The 19,307-nt window shown below is 40.4% G+C and overlaps 1 non-coding gene and 2 pseudogenes across 1 annotated transcript; 1 reads left to right on the plus strand and 2 right to left on the minus strand.

The window, feature by feature from the left end:
• Positions 1–638: 638 nt before the first annotated feature.
• Positions 639–2,430, minus strand: LOC129006716 (small ribosomal subunit protein mS33-like; annotated as a pseudogene).
• LOC129006712 (ATP-dependent RNA helicase DDX50-like) lies at positions 639–19,297 on the minus strand (annotated as a pseudogene).
• Positions 11,363–11,469, plus strand: LOC129006935 (U6 spliceosomal RNA). Its single transcript, XR_008492128.1, has one exon. It is a non-coding gene; the product is annotated as a U6 spliceosomal RNA (small nuclear RNA).
• Positions 19,298–19,307: the final 10 nt, after the last annotated feature.

The following is a 19,307-nucleotide window of genomic DNA, read 5'->3' on the forward strand; positions in this document are numbered from 1 at the left end:
TAAAGAATAAAAATCAAATTAAGAAAATCTTTCCAGTTATTCAATGAGATAACTCAAGAAAGAAGTAGAAATAAAAAATAACTTTTCACAAATTAAGACTATACTAGAAAGAGTAAAAGACTGAATAAACACACAGATTTCTTAAAAATGCGAAATTTTGAGGCATGTGTAGTGGTGCATGCCTACAGTCCCAGCTAGAGGAGCTCAAAGCTATCAAGTGCCACGATTACATCTGTGAATAGCCACTGCACTCCCACATGGGCAACACAGCAAGATCCTGTCTCAAAAAAAAAAAAGAGAGAGAGAGAGAAATTTTGAAAACTGAATAAGGAAAAAGAGGAAAAAGATTTGATGTGACAAGGGAGATTCAAAAAAGACAGCCAACATATGCACAACAAGAGTCCTTAAAGAAGAAAACCAAAGCAACTGTAAAACCAAATGCTAAAACTTGTAATTCAAGAAAATTTTGCTGAAACTTTTTAAAAATACATATGAAACTACAAATTGAAAGCATACACTGTGTACCCAGAAAAACTGACAAAGAACACCACCAAAATATATTCTAGTAAAACTACTGATTTTTAAAGGAAATCACTTAGAAAAAAGATTTTAAGAAAATCACATATAAGGAAAAAAGATCAGACTGGCTTCTCACTTTTTATAGTGATACTTTATTCCAAAAACAGTAAAGTAACATATTTAAGACAATGAAGGAAAGAAAATGTGAACCAAGAATTTTATATACAGCCAAAATAATTTTCAGGTATAAAGTCACAAACAAGATATTATCAATAGGCGATACTGTTTCCATAAGCCTTTTCTCAGGAATCTACTCAATAACGAGTCACAAACAACAAAAATGACTGGAGAGACACTGACATAAGGACTGATGGCACTGATTATTGGTGGATGTTAGCATCACAAAAAGAACTAGACATATATACCTCCTGCCGGAAGTACACCACCTATGAAGTAGTTCTGCCCTAAACAAACCAACCAACCAAACTGAATATTCAGAAAATATAGAAGACAGAGGAACATGTTAAATGACATCATGGGGAAGCAATACTCTAGATTTATGACAATGTAGTTTCTTAAAAAAAGCTACAAAAAATACATAAAGGAGTAATCCATATATTAAAAGCGACTTAATAATCACACAATGTAAAAGTCTTATTTGGACTCAGATTTAAGAAAACAAACAATAAAAGAAAATAACCATTTGTAAGATAATTGATAATGTGAAATGAATATTTCTAAATATTAATTTTTTAGATGTGATAACAGTATTGTTGGTTTTTTTTTTTTTAATCCTTTTCTTTTAGAGATACATACCCAAACATTTATGGATATAATAATATATCTAGAGTTTGCATCAAAATAATTCTGAAAGAGTAGGTAGGTTAGCACATAGCTATTAGCATATAGCATATAGCAATAGCATATAGCATATTGAAGCTGGTGGATGAATACATAGGGGTTCCTTACATGATTCTATCAACTTTTGTACATGTTTGACATTTTCTATAAAAGGTTTTTTTTTTTTTTTTTTTGAGACAGAGTCTAACTCTGTCATCCAGGCTGGAGTGTAGTGGCACGATCTCAGTTCACCACCTCCACCCCTGGGTTCAAGCGATTCTCCTGCCTCAGCCCCCTGAGTAGCTGGGATTACAGGCGCCCACCACCACACCGGCTAATTTTTATATTTTTAGTAGAGATGGGGTTTCACCATGTTGACCAGGCTGGTCTTGAACGCCTGACCTCAGGCAATCCACCTGCCTCGGCCTCCTAAAGTGCTGGGATTACAGCTGTGAGCCACTGCGCCCAGCCAAAAGATAGTTTTTTGGGTTTTTTTAGGTATTTATTTCATTAGAGAATCAGGTAAACCTCACATTACACGGCCAAGACCAAAATAATTTTGCAGTTAGAATGTGTTCAAGAAACCAGCCACAATGTAACCGGATTAGATTTCAACAAGGAGATGACTGTGTTCCTCCAAATAACCTTCATTTAGGAAGATGACATTCCTCCAATATGTGGAAAGACAATAAATGCACTTTCTTCTCTCTGCCACTGAGGAAGAAATTCTCCCTCTTGAGGGACCAACACTATTTCCTTTTTGCTGCTCTTTTCTCTTCTCCTTTCTTTGGTTTCTCCTTTCCACGAAGCTTCTTTAGTCATTTTTGCTCATCCATAAAATCCTGATGCTCATCTCTGTAGAGTCCAAGAAATCGGAGTGTCTGCATGAGTTCAGGGTTAAGTGTGGTGATTTGGATACCAGTCAGAAGTCTCCATCTTCTTGGCCAAGGGCAGTTCACTAAACAGTTTCACCACTTTCATAGACTTGGAATCAGTAGGCCTGGTGACTTCACCAAACAGCCGGGCACTGAGACGAGACATGCACAAGGCATATTCTGAAAGGGAGGACATTTCTTGAGTGGCAAGGAGTTAGAGTTCCTGGACCTGACCTTCCAAGATATTTTTTAAAAAAGAAAAAGACACATGGATTTAGTATTCTGATTTACTAATTTAATAAAAATTTGTAGTTTTATAACACAACTCTAAAATATTACCCTCTCTTACCCATAGAAATTCATCTTGTTTTAACTTTTATATTTTCCAGATCACATTTTCAAAGTCTTAAAAAAAACTGATAAAATCTGATAGAGGTCAGGTGTGATGGCTCACACCTGTAATCCCAGCACTTTGGCAGGCCAAGTCGGGGGCGGGGTCAGGGGGAATTGCTTGAGCCCAAGAGTTCAAAACCAGCCTGGGCTACATGGTAAAATTTCATCTCTACAAAATACGCAAAAGATTAGCTGGGCATTGTGGCATGCACCTGTAGTCCCAGCTACTCAAGAGGCTGGGGTGGGAGAATCACCTGAGCCCAGGAGTCAAGAATGCAGTGAGCCATGATTGTCCCACTGTAATCCAGCCTGGGCATAAGAGGGAGACCCTGTCTCAAGACAAACAAACAAAACTGATAAAATTCTATCCTGACTTATCAGGTCACAGGATTACAGGTGTTAGCCACCATGCCCAGCCTTACAACTCAATTTTGAGAATGACTATCAAATCTGGTCCACAAAGGACAATATAATTTTTGTTCAGTGATTCAGCCCCATAATTTCAATTAGAGAAAGCATGAAAAAAAGACTTACCTGTTTTATGTGTGGATTCATGGCCATTTCAGTTACATTCTTCTTGGTCTCACAGAAAATAATAGCCCTCCCTTCAGACCCACTGTTGACTTGAAGGACATCTCCAATAACTGCTGGCCTCTGAGACCAATGACACTGGATGGCCAAATGCTTTGAAGAAAGAAAATATCACATTATTTGTTTCATTAAAATTATTTTAAAATATTTCTCTTGTGTATTTTTTCTATCTGGTCAAGAATTAGCCTTCCTGGGAGACTGTAAGACAAAGACTCTCCTCAACAGCACTTAAAAACAATATAGACAAATGGTCATCAATAAACTGATGAAAGAATAAACAAACTGCAGTATATTCAAACAGAATACCATTCAACAATTAAAAGAAACCAACTACTGATATACATGGAACAATATGAACCTTAAAAAAAATGCCGAATAAAGTCTTAACAGAAAATGAGCACATACAGTATCATTCCATTTATATGAAGTTCTAGAATAGGCAAAACCAATCAATTCTGGAAGAAAAATCAAACAGTGGTTGTCTCTAAACTGGGGATACTGACAGGGAAGGAGCATGAGGGAACTTTCTGGGATGATGGCAATATTCGATATGGTGATAAGGGGTTTGGGTTACACACATATGAATTTTTCAAAAATAGGCAAAGGTACACAAGATTTTGCATTTCATTGTACATAATAAAAATTATAATATTAATGAACCTCAAAAACATTATGCTAAGTGAATGAAACAAGACATAAAAAGTCACATATTGTATGATTACATTTACAGTCACGCATTGCTTCATGACAGGGATACGTTCTGAGAAATGTATTGTTAGGCAGCTTCATCATTACGCAAACATCAAAGAGTGTACTTACACAAACCTAGGGTATAGCCTACTACACACACCTAGGCTATATGGTATGTCCTATTGCTACTAGGCTACAAACCTAAACAGCCTGTTACTGTACTGAACACTGTAGGCAATGGTAAGTATGTGCGTCTCTAAACATATCTAAACATAGAAAAGGCACCGTAAGAATATGGTATAAAAGATAAAAACTGATACACCTGTATAGGACAGCTTCGTTTTAATCTTATGGGACCACCATCGAGCATGTGCCATCATATATATGATCCATCACTGACCAAAACATCGTTATGCAGCACATGACTGCACGTGAAATATCTAAAACAGGTACATCCATAGAGACAAAAAACAGACTAGTGGTTGACAGTGGATAAAGAAAGGAGGGAATGGAGACTGGGAATGGTGGCTCACGCCTGTAATCCCAGCACTTTGGGAGGCCACGGCCAGCGGATCACCTGAGGTCAGGAGTTCGAGACCAGCCTGGGCAACATGGTGAAACCCGATCTCTACTCAAAATACAAAAACTTAGTCATGGGCGCCTGTAGTCCCAGCTACTCTGGAGGCTGAGTAAGGAGAATTGCTTGAACCCAGGAGGTGGAGGTTGCAGTGAGCCAAGATCACACCACTGAACTCCAGCCTGGGCAACAGAGCTAAACTCCATCTTAAAAAAAAAAAAAAAAAAAAACAAAGGAAAGGAGGGAATGGGGTGTAACTGCTTAATGGTTGTGGGTTTGGAGTGATGAAAATGTTTAGAACTAGATAGAAATGATGGCTGTATACTGTAAATGTACTATATGACACTGAATTGTACACTTTAAAATGGTTAGTTTTAGTTATGTGAATTTTACCTCAATTTAAACAATTGTAAATATGGCACTCTACTTAAAGATATATACAGGTGAGGCACGGCGGCTCACGCCTGTAATCCCAGCACTTTGGGAGGCTGAGGCGGGTGGATCACCTGAGGTCAGGCGTTCAAACCAGCCTGGCCAACATGGTGAAACCCCGTCTCTACTAAAATACGAAAATTAGCTGGGCATGGTGGCAGACGCCTGTAATCCCAGCTACTCGGGAGGCTGAGGCAGGAGAATCGCTTGAACCCAGGAGGCAAAGGTTGCAGTGAGCCAAGACTGCGCCATTGCACTCCAGCCTGGGCGACAAGAAAACAAAAACAAAAACACAACACGAATAAACAAGAAAACCCACATCTTTGAGTGGTGTTAACAGTAAAAAAAATAAATAAAAATAAAAACCACAGGGATGCAAATCAGCAAAACAGACTATGGGAAACTCATAAGACAAATGAGTTTTTTTGTTGTTGTTGTTTTCTGAGACGAAGTCCCACACTGTCACCCAGGCTAGAGTTCAGTGGCACGATCTCAGCTCACCACAACCTCCGCCTCCTGGATTCAAGCGATTGTCCTTTCTCAGCCTCCCAAGTAGCTGGGACTACAGACACATGCCACCATGCCTTGCTAATTTTTGTATTTTTAGTAGAGACAGGGTTTCACCCTATTGGTCAGGCTGGTCTCAAACTCCTGACCTCAGGTGATCTACCAGCCTCGGCCTCCCAAAGTGCTGGGATTATAGGTGTGAGCCACCGTGCCTGGCCAACAAATGAGTTTTTTCAACAGAAAATTGCAAAGAAAAAAAGGAACTATAGATTATAAAATGTTTAAGACTCATATCAATCAGTAGCAATGTAAGAATCGTATTTGGATCCAGATTCAAACAAACTATTTAAAAAAAGACAGCAAGGGCAATGTGCATACTAGTTATTTAATCATATTAAAGAATTACTATGCCAGGCACAGGGGCTCACGCTGGTAATCCCAGCACTTCGAGAGACCAAGGCAGGCCAATCACTTGAGGTCATGATTTCGAGACCAGCCTGGCCAACATGGCGAAACCCTGTTTCTACTAAAAATACAAAAAATTAGCCGAATGTGGTGGTGGGTGCCTGTAATCCCAGCTACTAAGGAGGCTGAGGCAGGAGAATCGCTTGAACCAGGGAGGCAGGGATTGCAGCGTGCTGAGATCACACCACTGCACTCCAGCCTGGGCAACAAGAGTGAAACTCCGTCTCAAAAAAAAAAAAAAAAAATTACTGTTTTTCTTCTACTGTGATAATGACTGTGGTTTTAAAGAGCCCTTAGCTATCATTTTAGAAATATACACAATTACTTGAAGATGAAATGATGACTGGCATTGTTTCAAATGAAAGGGTGAAGAAAAGATCATTGTTAAAGACCGGTAATAGGTAATGGGTACATCATGTTCTTTATACTATTCAATCTTTCTATTCAATTTATTATTCAATTTTATATGTTTGAAAATGTCCTTATCAACTTTTTTTACTGACATATTTTACATTCTTACTGCAAAACTTTCAACCATTACAAAATATACAAAGCTTCTTTGCTTCTTTTTTTCTCTTATTCTTTTTTTTTTTTTTTTTTTTTTTGAGAGAGTCTCAATCTGTCGCCCAGGCTGGAGTGCAGTGGCGCAATCTCAGCTCACCGCAATCTCCACCTCCCCGGTTCAAGCAATTCTCCTGCCTCAGCCTCCCGAGTAGCTCGGACTACAGGTGTGAGCCACGATGCCCAGCCAATTTTTGTATTTTTAGTAGAGATGGGGTTTCACTATGTTGGCTAGGCTGGTCTCGAACTCCTGACCTCATGATCCACCTGCCTCGGCCTCCCAAAGTGCTGGGATTACAGGCATGAGCCACCATGCCCGGCCCGCAAAGTTTCTTTTAACCATCCAGCACTCCCCTTCCCAGAAGTAATCATTATTTGATGTTTATTCTTTCAACCTGTTTTTGTATATTTACATAAATGCCTAAGGAATCCATTTAGCACTATTTATGTATTTTTTAAAATAGTGTAATTTTTGTACACATCATTGTATAATTTGGTTTTTATCACTAATTCTTTTTAACCACTGCATTACATCCTGCAGATACTACTATTCACTTAGTCACCTAGTCTTTCCTACATGCACATATATATGCATCTATTAAATAGAAAGATGACATATATTACCTAGTTGACTGTCATAAATACTGTAAATATTAACTTTAATTCTTTTTCTTTTTTGAGATGTTGTCTCACTCTGTCTCCAGGCTGGAGTGCAGTGGCGTGATTTTGGCTCACTGCAACCTCCGCCTCCCAGGTTCAAGCGATCCTCCTGCCTCGGCCTCCCGAGTTGCTGGGATTACAGGCACGCGTCACCATACCCAGCTAATTTTTGTATTTTTAGTAGAGACAGGGTTTCACCATGTCGGCCAGGATGGTCTCGATCTCCTGACCTCATGATCTGCTCACCTTGGCCTCCCAAAGTGTTGGGATTACAGGCGTGAGCCACCGAACCTAGCCTTTTTTTTTTTTTTTGAGACGGAGTCTTGCTCTGTCGCCCAGGCTGGAGTGCAGTGGCCGGCTCACTGCAAGCTCCGCCTCCTGGGTTTCACACCATTCTCCTGCCCCAGCCTCCCGAGTAGCTGGGAATACAGGCACCCGCCACCATGACCGGCTAATTTTTTGTATTTTCAGTAGAGATGGGGTTTCACCGTGTTAGCCAGGATGGTCTCGATCTCCTGACCTCGTGATCCGCCCGCCTCAGCCTCCCAAAGTGCTGGGATTACAGACGTGAGCCACCATGCCCGGCCCTAATTCTTTTTTTAAACATACCACTGGTTTAACTTTCATGGGGTTAAAATTATAAACTTTTCCTTTATAGATTCTTCTTCTGACTTCTGTGGTTTTTTTTTTTTTTTTTTTTTTTTTTGAGACAGGGTCTCCCTCTGTCACCCAGGCTGGAGTACGGTGGTGCAATCTCAGCTTACTGCAACCTCCACCTCCTGGGTTCAAGTGATTCTTGTGCCTCAGCCTCCCAAATAGCTGGGACTACAGGGACCTGCCACCAGGCTGGCTAATTTTTCTATTTTTAGCAGAGACAGGGTTTCACCATATTGGCCAGGCTGGTCTCACACTCCTGACCTCAAGTGATCTGCCCGCCTTGGCCTCCCGAAGTGCTGGGATTACAGGCGTGAGCCACCACGCCTGGCCCAACTTCTATGTTAGAAAAGCATTCCCTTTCCTAAAATCAAAAAACTCTTTACTCACCTACGTCATCTGCTTTAAGTTATTTTATAGCTTAATTTTTTTAATCTTTGAGAAACTTTTTGGTTTGGGGGAATGGGATGAGGATCTAACTTCTTGTCACCTCAGCTTTAATAAATTATCTCCACACTACTCTTTTTTAATCAATATAAATCGCCTTTTTTGTCACGTTATAAATATTTTGTTGTTTTTTGTTTTTGTTTTTTTGAGCTGCTTTAAAGAGAGAAAGAAAGAAACACTTCAAATCTGTCTCTATGGCTGCTTGTGTGTTTCCTATTAGGACCTGCCTATTCATACACTTTTTTTCCCCCATTTGCTCTATTCTGCTACTCAGTCTCAGACTATAAAAATATATAGGTGTCTTACTAAGAGCAGAAAAGAGAGATTAGGCCTGAAGAGGTACCCAAAACTTAAGTTTAGCTTCAACAAATGTCAAAAGTAAATACCAACTAAAAGCTAAAATCTATCATGCTAGAAAGCTACTTACTTCCACAGTAGTTGCAGCCTTTTGAGTCATTTTTCCAAGGTCAACCTGTTCATATCTGGATTTCATGTTTTTTTTTGCAACTTTGTATACCCACTGTGGGCAAGTTGCAGAAAAAAGTAAAGTCTGAGGATTGTCTTCAGCATCTTAAATAAACTAAAAGAATTCAAATGTTTTCTTGATTTCCCACGATGTAGCCAGCTCTTACAAATCCCCCCAAGCTTCAAAAAAAACGAAAAATTCAAAACTTAGGGTGAATATTTAACACACAGACTTCATTGCAATTATTAAAACTTTCAACTTGCAAAACTGGGGGACAATATGAAGAGAATTGAACCCAAAAGGAAGGTGAGAATTTAAGAAGAAACAATGAACAAAGAAATCAATAAAATGAGTTAGTAAATCTAAGTACTGACTATTAAAAAAAAAACAGAATAAAGCATAGAAAGCTAAGAAAATAGTTAAAAGGATGCTATCGTACTTTCTTTTTCAAGGACAGAACAGATACCAAATGAGTTTTGTTAGAACGCAGGGGACACTGCAATAAAAATTATTAAATAAAAACTCATTTGCATTTAAGATTGAAGAATAATTGCTAATGTGCTTATTTTGAATTAGGATGTACCAGTTTTGTAGGATTCATGAATAATATCTTCAACTTATTCAGCAAAACCTAAATCTAACATCTGATCTACTTCATCAAGCACATGTCACAGTTTAGAAAGATCCAATCGGCCACTCTGCAGATGGTCTTTGATACGACCAGGGGTTCGAACCAAGATGTCAATACCATTTCAAATATGATTAACTGTGAGAAGAGAGAAATGCCACCAATATGTAAAATTCACACTTTCACATTATTTATTTAAATATAAGTATCAAATACGTCTTTGCACGTCTATCATACGTATTTACTCACTTTGGCTTTCATATGATGTTCTACCATAAAAACACGCCACACTGACTTTCCTAGTTATATCTTTGAAGTCTTTGGCTACTTGGTTTGCCAGTTCCCTTGTTGAAGCCAAAACAAGTACCTGAGCAAGAGGTTTAAAAAACAAAAGGATACTTTTCTAAAGACGTATCTAAATTAAAACCAAGAAGACTGTTTTTACGTGCATTTAACACCAGGAATCTTGGCCAGGTGCGGTGGCTCACGCCTGTAATCCCAGCCAAGGCGGGCAGATCACGAGGTCAGATTGAGACCACCCTAGCTAACACGGTGAAACCCCATCTCTACTAAAAATACAAAAAATTAGCTGGGCATGGTGGCGGGCACCTGTAGTTCCAGCTACTCGGGAGGCTGAGGCAGGAGAATGGTGTGAACCCAGGAGGCAGAGCTTGCAGTGAGCCGAGATCACGCCACTGCACTCCAGACTGAGCGACAGCGCGAGACTCTGTCTCAAAATAAAATAAAAACCATGAATCTCAACATTAATGTCATAGTATTTAAAGACACAACACAAATAACCACAAGAACAGCGGCGTATATTTATTATATCCTCCCTTACTTCCTTCAGGTCTCTTCAGTGAGGTTCCCAAGCCCATTTTCATATCCCCCTGCCCCTCTTTATCATTTCTCCTCAGCATTTATACCACCTAAGATGTTGATATTTTATTTATTTGCAGATTGTCTATCTCACCCAAAAAAATGTAAGCTTGAAGGCAGGAATTTATGTCAGGTTGGGTTACTGTATTCCTTATACTTCAAACAGTGCCTGGTATAGTACAGGAAACTCAAAAATGTTTGTTAAATGAATGAATGTTCACCATGTGCTAGGAACTAATGCTTTACAGGAATTATCTAATTTGATTCTCATAAAAACCCATGAGTGGCATTATTACACCATTTTCGTAAATGAGAGACTTGTGTCTCAGAGAATTAAACTCTTGCCCAAAATCAAACACTAGAAATGTTGGAGGTGGAATCTCCAGTAACATCTTTCTAATACAAAAGCTTTTTAAGGCAGCTTTGGGGCCAGGCGTGGAGGCTTACACCTGTAATCCCAACATCTTGGGAGGCCAAGGTGAAAGGATCACTTGAGGACAAGAGTTCAAAACCAGCCAGGGCTGTACATAGTGAGACCCCCAACTCTACAAAAAAATAAAAAATTAGCCAAGTGTGGTGGCACCTGTCTATAGTCCTACTTACTGGAGAGACTGAGAGGAAGAGAGAATTGCTTGAGCCCAGGAGTGCGTGGTTACAGTGAGCCATTATCACACCCCTGTACTCCATCCTGGGCAACACAGTGAGACCCTGTCTTTAAAAAAAAAAAAAGAAAAGAAAAAAAAGGCAGTGTTGAGATTATATCCTATGTCCTATTTCAGTCTTTTCCTAATTTCACCCCAAAAACATAACTCTCCAAAAATATTTATCCTGTAAGTCAACACAGCCAATTTGATTTGGGATAGCTGATCCAACACTATTATGATTTAATTATATTTACGTATGTTAATTTGCTCTTATAATACCACTCAGGAGTCTTGCAAAGAACAGATTACTTTTAGTCATACAGCTGTTCATATTATGATGCTGATTTTTTTCTTCACTTTTACAAACCTTAAGTGCACACCGCTTTTTAAGTCAAATTTTAGGCTTACATTTTACTAGTCCCCTCTGTTGGTTGATTTTACATTTATAAAATAAGACAGATGTCTAGTACCCCAATAATATATAAACTAGCAATATCATTTCTATAATACTCTTCTTAAAAAGTCCATCTGTGTGTGCTCACTTCAGCAGCACATACACTAAAATTGGAATGACACAGAGGAGATTAGCATGACCCCTGCACAAGGATGACATGAAAATTCATGACGCATTCCATACTAAAGGGAAAAAAAGGCAACACTGAAATAAATGATGCTGAACATAACATTTCTAAAGAGGTGTTTAGAAATGTTTTAAACCTCTTTAGAAAATTCATTTATTTAAAAGCAAAGATCAGGACTGAAAAAAAGAGAAGAAAAGGGTCAACTAAATATATAAACTGTAAATAAGATATACCGGCTTTATAATTCATGCAATTATCAAAGACATCTATGGATCCATGAACATCACATTCATATGCAAAAACTACTTCACTTTAACTTTGCTTGAAATTTCTTTTTGTGAAAAACAACATATTTTTGCTTTATGCCACAGCGCTAACTTCTCTACCTTGGGGGTATTAGAACTTAGGACTCGTGTAACTTTCTTTCCCTTTCTGTTAGAGTAACATTTAAAGCTTTTACCCCCTATAACGATTACCTTTGGTGAGCGGCTTTTTTTAATTGTTTCTTGATTTCTTTGGAGTCTTTCAATTAAGGGGATGGCAAAAGAGAATGTCTTTCCTGTTCCTGTCCGTGCTTGAGCTATTAAATCTTTTCCTTCATATACAGGACCAAAGGTCTTAACTTGAATAGGAAAGAGATATGTTACCCCTCGACCTGTAAAATGAGATTTAATTAAAATACTTCTTTACGACTAGCATTAGGAAAAAATATATTCATTTGAAAATGACAATCATGATTCTTCTATGTCTGCCTAAAGACATAATACCTGGTGACACAGTTATTCCTACCACAAACAAGAATTACTAAAAAATTAGTCTAAACTTTTGACGAATGCATATAAATCTTATTCATACAGCTCTGCACACCTCTTGATCATCTCCTTAGGATAAATTCCTTTAAGTAGAATTCCTAAACTCTCATGTGATCTAAACAAAATAAACTGTTAAACCTATTATAACACAGATTTTACCAGGCAAAATCCCACCAAGGTGAGAAGCAAGCCATACATTCCACTGCTAGCAATACAGATTTAAAGGACCCTATTTAGATCAACAAACACATGTGCTTCCTGCCAAACAGCAAATTCACAAATTAAAAAAAAAAAAAAGAAACGCCATAAGACAAGGATTCAACATCTTTTCCCAATGCTCCCCAAAGATTATGCATTAAGCTCAAATGTATATGAATATCAGCAATTATATTTATATAATATAAAGAATTACTAATTATCGGCCTGGTGTGGTGGCTCACGCCTGTAATCCCAGCACTTTGGGAAGCCGAGACAGGTGGATCACTTTGAGGTCAGAAGTTCAAGACCAGCCTGACCAACATGGAGAAACACCGTCTCTACTAAAAATACAAAAATTAGCCAGGCATGGTGGTGCGTGCCTGTAATCCCAGCTATTCGAGAGGCTGACTCAGGAGAATCGCTTCAACCCGGGAGGCAGCGGTTGCCATGAGCCGAGATTGTGCCATTCCAGTCCAGTCTGGGCAACAGAGCGAGACTCTGACTCAAAAAAAAAAAAAAAGAAAAGAAAAAAGAAAGAAAAGAAATTCAAGTAGATAACCATCAAGCAATTCCGAATAACTTTAGGAACCCAAATGTACAGAAAGGGTTTAAATTTGACTATTGCTCCCACCTCGCCCCAAGAAAAAGGTCATACAGTGAAATAAACAAGGGCCAAAGGAAAAAAGGCTCAGGCTTCACCTGTACACACTCTAGTGCAACCAAGAGTACTAGACACTAATCAAGAAATACTATAGAATCAATTCTAATTAGCCTAAAAAAATCAAATCAACCTATAGTTTAACGATAATGTCAAATACAAAATAAAAAGCTTCCATACCTCCTCTAGTTTATTATCACTTGATTTATGAGTAGAAGTATCTAAGGATGATACTCGCTTTGATTTTTTTCATATTCATCAATATCTCCATTTGGTAGATCTTTTCTTCTTGACTTATGAGATTTGGAGAATTCATCTGAAAGTCTATTAAATCCTTCTTCAGTGTCTCCATTTAGCTTCTCTTTCATTTTAGATTTTTTGGCCTTGGGAGCATCCAGGTCATCTGTAACACCATTTTCTCTTGTTTCTGATTTCTCATCCGAGTCATAATGGTGCCTTGACTTCCTTCTGTCACTCTGTGAACAAACAAAGAAGCATGACAAGATGGTCAGAGGTTTTAAGACTCTAGAGAAGTCAGAGTGTGACTCCCCCACCAGTTCAGCTCAATCTACAATTACTTTGAAAACCTACCTGCTAGAAATCCAGACTGCTTACTAATGCCAAGCTCTAAGCCTCAACTCTTGCTATCTTTCTCATCCCCTTCCTAGCATTCTCAAGACTCAGCCTCTAGCCCCTCTCTAATCCCATCATAAGATTTAAGGAAAATTAAAACGGTTTCTCCTTAGGGAAAGAAAGACAACCCCAGAATTATAAATTACTAAACAAGCAAAAACTTCCAACATTTGCAAGAGAAAAAAATTAATACTTATTGAATACCTACCCAGCACTGTGTAATGTGTTTTCAGCTTATCTTATTTAAATCTTCACAACAACCCTATAAGGGAAGTACAGGTCCATAATCCCTCATCCGAACTGCGATATCCATAAAGCTCTGAAAACCGAAAGTTTTTTTGTAACTTATTTGGAGGCAAAACCTTACCTGAACTCATTTGATGTCAAAATTTAACTTGAACTAACGTGAGGCTCTTTATAGTCTTTATTTATCCCACTTAGTATGACCACTCATATTTAATATTAAGGTGTTTGATTACAGGTTTCGGGCCCCAAACCCTACCGGGGTGCTACCCTTCTAAAAATCCCCAGAATTCTGAATTCCAAAATACAACTAGTTCCATGGATTTTGGATAAGGGATAATGAACCTGTATTATCTTTGCCATTTTATTTATTTATTTTATTTATTTATTTATTTATTTATTTATTTATTTTTGGGATAGAGTTTTGCTGTCACCCAGGCTGGAGTACAGTGGCGCGATCTTGGCTCACTGCAGCCTCTGCCTCCCAGGTTCAAGTGATTCTCCTGTCTCAGTCTCCCAAGTAGCTGGGACTACAGGCATACGCCACCACGCCCAGCTAATTTTTGTATTTTTAGTAGAAACGAGGTTTCACCCTGCTGGCCAGACTGGTCTCAAACTCCTCACCTCAGGTGATCCACCAGCCTCGGCCTCCCAAAGTGTTGGGATTACAGGCGTGAGCCACTGCGCCCAGCCACCTTTGCCATTTTATAGACAAGGAAACAGAAGTTCTAAGAGGTTAAGCAACTTGCCAAAGATCCACATGTGGGATTTCCTGCAGCTATAAGTACTAGAAATTGAATCTAGCACTGCCTGACTTGAAAGCCCATTCTCTTTTCACATTATGCTTCCCCCTGCACTTTGACAATTCACAGGTTAAAGGAAAACAAAAAACTATATAATCCATATGGAAGTTCAATTGTTACACTTCTACAGAAGGACAGTAATCCTGGAATTTTTTTTTTTTTTTTTTTTTTTTTTTACTATTTAATTTTTTTAAAAAAGGCTGGGTGCGGTGGCTCACATCTGTAACCCCAGCACTTTGGGAAGCTGAGACAGGCGGATCACAAGGTCAGGAGATCGAGACCCTCCTGGCTAACACGGTGAAACCCTGTCTCTACTAAAAATACAAAAAATTAGCCGGGCATGGTAGCGGGCGCCTGTAGTCCCAGCTACTCGGGAGGCTGAGGCAGGAGAATGGCGTGAACCCGGGAGGCGGAGTTTGCAGTGAGCCAAGATCGTGCCACTGCACTCCAGCCTGGGAGACAGAGCGAGACTCCGTCTCAAAAAAAAAAAAAAAGCACTATTCTGCAACTTCAATTTTAAAATGCCAGACTAGCGGCCAGTGTTGTGATATTTACAGAACACAATAAATGATTTGGGAATTTAGGACTTTAGTCTGGTGGCTAGCCGTGGTGGCTCACGTCTGTAATCCCAGCACTTTGGGAGGCCAAGGTTGGGCGGATCACCTGAGGTCAGGAGTTCGAGACCAGCCTGGCCAACATGGCAAAACCCCATCTCTACAAAAATACAAAAATTAGCAGCGGGTTGTGGCACACACCTGTAATCTTGGCCACGCTCAAAAAAATGAGTTACCTGGTCAAATATTCAAAATAGATAGCAGTGATTAGTGATAGTAAAAACTACTACCACCAAAATGTTCACTATAACTTACACAACTTTTAGAGTTCCTTCACGTATAATTTTCTCATCCATAAAATTGGAATTGCTGTGACAATTGAACAATATGTGTGAAAATGCTTTGCAGTTACACATAATATCATCTGATCTGCAGTTAACTGCACTAGCCCACATCTTTCCAAACCAGTAGGTTCTACAGAAAAATAAGATTATTTATCGAGTCAGCCTTGGGGGGATTACAGCAGTGAGCCCTGCACTTCAGGGAGAAGCCGAAGCAAGGCAAAGGGAGACCTCTCAGTCTAAGCCTGGTAACATCTCAAGGTGATTAAATAAACTATTCCACTTTAGACCCACAATGCTTGGCACTCTCCGTCTACTTGGTTTCAGTTACACTTTATATTCCCTTCTTACCTCTACCACATATCTTCTTCAATGGTTCCTCTCCTTCCTCCTCCAGTGGATGCTCCTTGAGTATCTGTTCTCTATGTTCACTTTTATTACTATTTATTGGCTCAATACGTACTTCCAGACTCCCTTCCTCACCTACATTCCAACTCTAAGAATCTAAGGACCAGCTCCATATCTCAACACATCCGAACCAAAGTTATCCTCACCTCAATACCAGACCACCATTCATTTCAGTTTTGTTTTTTTTTAGACAGGTCTTACTCCGTCTCCCAGGCTGGAGTACAGTGGCTCAACCATGGTTCACTGTAGCCTCAACCTCCCTGGCTCAAGTGATCCTCCCACCTCAGCCTCCTGAGTAGCTGAGTCTACAGGCACGAGCTACAACGGCTGGCTAATTTTTTTTTTTTTTTGAGACAGAGTTTTGCTCTTGTTGCCCAGATTGGAGTGCAATGGCGTGATCTTGGCTCACTGCAACCTCTGCGTCCTGGGTTCCAGCAATTCTCCTGCGTTAGCATCCTGAGTAGTTGGGATTACAGGTATCTGCCACCACGCCCAGCTAATTTTTTTTTTTTTTTTTTTTTTTTTTTTTTTTGAGACGGAGTCTTGCTCTGTCACCCAGGCTGGGGTGCAATGGTGCGATCTCGGCTCACTGCAACCTCTGCCTCCCGGGTTCAAGCGATTCTTGTACCTCAGCCTCCCGAGTAGCTGGGATTACAGGCACTCACCACCACACCCAGCTAATTTTTGCATTTTTTTTTTTTGAGATGGAGTCTCGCTGTGTCATCCAGGCTGCAGTGCAGTGGCGTGATTTCGGCTCACTGCAACCTCAGCCTCCCAGGTTCATGTGATTCTCTTGCCTCAGCCTCCTGAGTAGCTGGGATTACAGGCATGTGCCACCATGTCCAGCTAATTTTTATATTTTTAGTAGAGACGGGGTTTCACCATGTTGGCCAGGCTGGTCTCGAACTCCTGACCTCAGGTGATCCACCTGCCTCAGCCTCCCCAAAATGCTGGGATTACAGACGTGAGCCACTGCACCTGGCCTTTTTTGGTATTTTTAGTAGAGAGGGGTTTCACCATGTTGGCCGGGATGGTCTCGATCTCCTGACCTCATGATCCACCCGCCTTAGCCTCCCAAAGTGCTCGGATTACAGCAGTGAGCCACCATGCCCGGCCTAATTTTTATATTTTTAGTAGAGACGGGATTTCACCATGTTAGCCAGGCTGGTCTTGAACTCTTGACCTCAGGTGATCCACCTGCCTCAGCCTCCCAAAGTGCTGGGATTACAGGTGTGAGCCACCGCGCCCAGCTAATTTTTTCATTTTTTGTAGAGACAGGGTCTCTACAAAACTCTACCTAAACTCCTGGGCTCAAGCAATCCTCCCATCTCAGCGTCCCAAAGTGCTAGGATTACAGGCATGAGCCACTGCAGCTAGCCACCAGACCTGTATTCTAATGCTCTATTTCTTTTAGTTGGTATTCCAATCCGTTTCCAAATCTCTGGTTATCTTTCATAGTTAAAGGGCAGTCAACATGTATTTCTGGGGAATTTACAATGTGAAAGCCACCAATTTACAACAACATAGTGAAACATAAGGATGGACAAAGATTTGGTCATTTTCCTCAAGAACTTTTGGGAAATATGTGGGATACATACAGGAAAAATGAACTAATTTTACATAGAAATGCATAACAAATGTCAATCAAATGATAAAGATAGCCACTGAAACTAGATAACGGTACATTCGGGTTGTCAGGAAAGACATAAACTAGGCCTTGACAGGTGGGCAGGATTGGGATGCAAAAGACAAGAATTTCAAAAGACGCCTTTTTAAAAATACCTGCTTGGTTTTCTGCTTACACTCTAGGTACCTTCAGTAGTCAAATTCACACAGCGAAAGCAGAATGGTAGTTGCCAGGACTGGAAGGAGAGAGGAATGAGAAGTGAGTGTTTAATGGGCACAGAGTTTCAGTCTGGGACAATGAAAAGTTCTGGAGATGGATGGTGGTGACAGCTGCAAAACGATGTAAATACACTTAATGTCACAGAGCTATATACTTAAAAATGGTTAAAATGATAAACGTTATGTGTATTTTAGCACAATAAAAGTGTTAGCTGGAATGGCAAGTTTACCTTAGTGATAAGGTCAGAGAGGTAGATTCTGCTTTCTAAGGCTATACAAAATAAGTCTCATTCTTTTGTTGAATGTCAGCCTTCGAATACTGCCACCTTAGCCTCTTCAGCTGCTTTCTTTTTTCCAGGTCAAATGTCTCCAGTGATAATTTTACCTGGGCATTTTTCAGCACCCTGTGATCCTCTAAGTCCTCTGAGTTTTCGGGATGTTTTTTTCTTTTCCCTTTTTTTTTTTTTTGGAGGGCGGGGGGGTGGGAGGAGGAAAGACTACAACTCCTCTACAGGCTCCTTGAGAGCAGAGACCATTTCTTTACTTATTTAGTTTAACCTCCTTGGTGCTCAGCAAAGAGTATGGTACAAATTAGGTTCAATAAACACCTGCGGATTGAATGAAAATACTGACAGTAAAGACTATTAATAATGCAACCCACACGATCTCCATCACTGACAAATCCTGGCAAGGCTCACTGTGACACTTTTTCTTAAGCCTCTATAGACTAGTTATTGAGGTTTGTAAACCTAAGATCGCTTTCCCCAGGATTCTTGCACAGGGGACAGGGTGACAGAAGCAACACATATTCAAAGCAATCATTTTTTCTTAATCATCTTCTAAGAGGGCCAATGAAAACAAAATGACAAGCGTCACTGCTTAATGAAAAAGAGAAAGAACAGATTTCATGGTGATGGGAGCTTGAGTCTGCCCGTCTGAGACTCAGGCGCCAACGGGAAGGGCTCTGAGGGGCCACGCTGGGGAGGGGCCCAAAGCCCAGGGCCATCTTTCTCCAGGTCGGGAGGGTGGAGGTGGAAACGGTCCCTGAGCGACCTCAGAGGGCCGAGGGCGGCGCGAAGGGAGGCCCTCGGATGCTCAGGCCCGGTTCTGACAGGCCATCATCAGGGACAGACAGTTCCCCTCCCCGCCCAAGCCGGCGCAGCCCAAAAGGAGGCGCGGCCCATGCTCAGTGCACCTTTTGCCTCTCCTTCTTCTGGCTCTCGGACTCCTCCAAGGGTGCTTCCAGCTCCATAATGTCCCCCCAGAGGAATTTCCCAGGCATTACTGGCCGCCGCCGCCTCCCTCCGGGCAAAGTGGCCACAACCACCTACCGGCAGCGACAGCGTGAAAACAAGCGGGGGCAGGGCGGCCGCCCGGCCTTGGCCGTGCGTCACTTCCGGGAC

The sequence above is a fragment of the Pongo pygmaeus genome, chromosome 8 (genome assembly GCF_028885625.2).
Source record: "Pongo pygmaeus isolate AG05252 chromosome 8, NHGRI_mPonPyg2-v2.0_pri, whole genome shotgun sequence".
In the NCBI taxonomy this organism is placed as follows: domain Eukaryota; kingdom Metazoa; phylum Chordata; class Mammalia; order Primates; family Hominidae; genus Pongo; species Pongo pygmaeus.